Consider the following 2500-nt stretch of genomic DNA (forward strand, 5'->3'; position numbering starts at 1 on the left):
GTTTGACTCAAGCATCATCAGTATCATAAGTCACGCGATACTAAAATACTGTGAAATGTTAGAGAAAATTACAATTCTATTGGCGAGGCCATGGTAAAACGTGTTAGCTCGATTAGAGAGGATAAAATGATCTCTATTGAACACATAAGAACAGTTTACATCTTTCCACGAAGGTGCCGATGCAAAATCAACAGTACTGAATTAAAGACGACTAGGAGAAATTCTTTTGAGTGGATCTTATCCCCTCAAAGATAAACGACGTGCATAATAACTGGCAAATCTGTAATTTCATCTAACGAACGTAAACTTGCGGTAATATTACCACAGATAAAAACGATGCAAGAGTCTCTATGAACCAACTAAAACTGAATAGCGTGGCATGTTCAACTGACACTATGCAAAGGGAGATCGATTTAGTTATTACACTAAATAATATATAGAACACAAACCTTCCTCCAGATACAGCTGGATTCTCACGAAAACGCAACGTCCCTTCTTTCGCGAGCTCTGTATATGGAATCAACAGGATATAAAAGCTCCAAACCGCACCCAGTCAGTAAGACGTCAACGAAAGACCTTTTTAGCTAGGGTCCTGATTCAGAATCGCAAAGACCTTCCTAAGTAATGGGGTAAACCCTTTTGCGACGGAGAAATTTCTCATAGAATCGTCCTCTACTGTACAGGGACATTGGCAACGAAGGAAAAAACGGTACGGATGGCCTTCATCTCTACCCAGGTATTTTAGTTATTTTGGGATCATTCAGTAATGACACCAATCACAAATCAGGCCAGAGATGATCACGAAATCACGTGAACATAACATGCACCTGACCAAAGATCAAAAGATACGTGACAAATCAAGGCTCATTGATTAATGGATTAGATCAAAGGCTCCTTAGAGCTTCATCGTGGTTTTACGAATGCGGTGTCGTCTCTTGCGCAGGTTCTTGATGGCGGAGTTCAGCGTATTGGCAAATGCTTTCTTTTCATGGTAGAGATTGGATCATCAAAGAACATTGAATTACAGTTTATTATTATTATTATTATTATTATTATTTTTTATTTTTTTTTTTAATGTAACGTTGTTTTGGAAAGTATATGTATTTTTTACAAGGAGTCTAGAAATGTCTCACTGAAAGGCTTTCGGTTTAATTGAGCTCTGTCATCAACAGGAAGGATATCACCCAGACAGTTGTTTGATGACGTGAATGAAGGAGGTGTTGATTGAGAATCGCAAAGATATGGGCGGCCTTTACCACTATCAACTACAAGATGTCACTTAGCAAATGACGCAGCCAAAACACAAACAGTTTGGTCTTCTTTTGTAAAAATAGAACAGGCTAAAGAAAACAGTTCAGACCAATCATAAATACACTGATGATGACCTATGTCAATGGAGAAGATGAAACTGTTTAAGTAATGATCCGTGCAAGGTGGATAGCAATTTCCTTTGTTATGCGGCAACGGGGCTTTCCCCACATAGGAATGTTATCATTTTTACACAGAGAATGCATAAACCTACAGGAAGGCAGTTAACGCAATAAAATTCATTTACAGCCCACTTTGAAAGGGTGTTTTTTTGTGTTAAAAGATTTTGACCAATCACAAGAGTTGAAAACAAAAGCCAAGAAACGTTTACACTTTTACATGTTCCCCACATACGATTTCTGTGGAATTCATTTAAACTGAGACCAGATGAAAGATGGAAGATGGTTGGAAAGTAAGGATGAATATAATACTGCTTTATGAAGTTTTGTTAACCGTTTGCTGTTTAAGCCGATCAGAAGTAAATACAGACAATAGAAAAGTTATCACCTTTTTGCATACCAATTGAATTCCAACATGTTCGTTGCCGTTGTTGCTATCGTTCTTATCTGGACCGTTTCTTAACAATCAAGTAAAATCACGTTTAGCCCAGCTTTCACTTGCAAATGATTTCGTCAAAGGCAAAATGAGATATCTCTCAGTGCTTAGACAACACGATGTAATGGCGAATGATGTAGTTAAACATCAAATGACGCAGCTATGTATGAAAACAGATTAGCGTTCTTTAAATGGTTAAGCACGATATCAAATGACAGCATTGCGTGAAATAAATCGAAATGATTTCTCCAAATGATGAACAGAACAGCTCAACAATAAATCGCTGAGCATTGCATAAAAAAATTCAGTGGTATATCAGACGGTTTAGTGAAACACTGGATAGTCGAACATATTGCGAATAGCTCACAGTATCGTGAAATGGCTTTTTTCTTAGCTTCATGTAGCTTGGCAAGAATTGGCGTAGCGTGACCAACCTATGATCGAAACAGCGATCTGCTGGGGACATGACGTCAGCAATGTGAAATTTGGCGCGAAAATAGAAGCCTGTAGTGTACAATAACCTTCCCCTGAAAAATTTTCGGTTCTTTGTTTTATTCCTTGATTGAGTACTTTCACTTGAGCTTTCTTGATTTGAATTTTTCACAAATTGAGCTGTGTTAAATCGATTTGGTAGGAT

At 37.7% G+C, this 2500-nt stretch overlaps 1 protein-coding gene across 7 annotated transcripts in view; it reads right to left on the reverse strand.

Moving 5' to 3' along the window:
- Positions 1–1999, reverse strand: part of LOC137997689 (NLR family CARD domain-containing protein 3-like) — a 30755-nt gene extending 28756 nt beyond the window's left edge. For 4 of the 7 annotated variants that reach the window (XM_068843872.1, XM_068843868.1, XM_068843871.1 and 1 more), the window contains exon 1: positions 450–720. The gene's annotated coding sequence lies outside the window, so the exon portion shown is untranslated. Of the gene's footprint in view, positions 1–449; positions 722–1815 lie in introns of those variants that run through there. The other 3 variants (XM_068843873.1, XM_068843870.1, XM_068843874.1) reach the window with 2 other exon arrangements.
- Between the last annotated feature and the right edge of the window lie 501 nt (positions 2000–2500).

Source organism: Montipora foliosa, chromosome 3, assembly GCF_036669935.1.
Source record: "Montipora foliosa isolate CH-2021 chromosome 3, ASM3666993v2, whole genome shotgun sequence".
NCBI lineage: Eukaryota > Metazoa > Cnidaria > Anthozoa > Scleractinia > Acroporidae > Montipora > Montipora foliosa.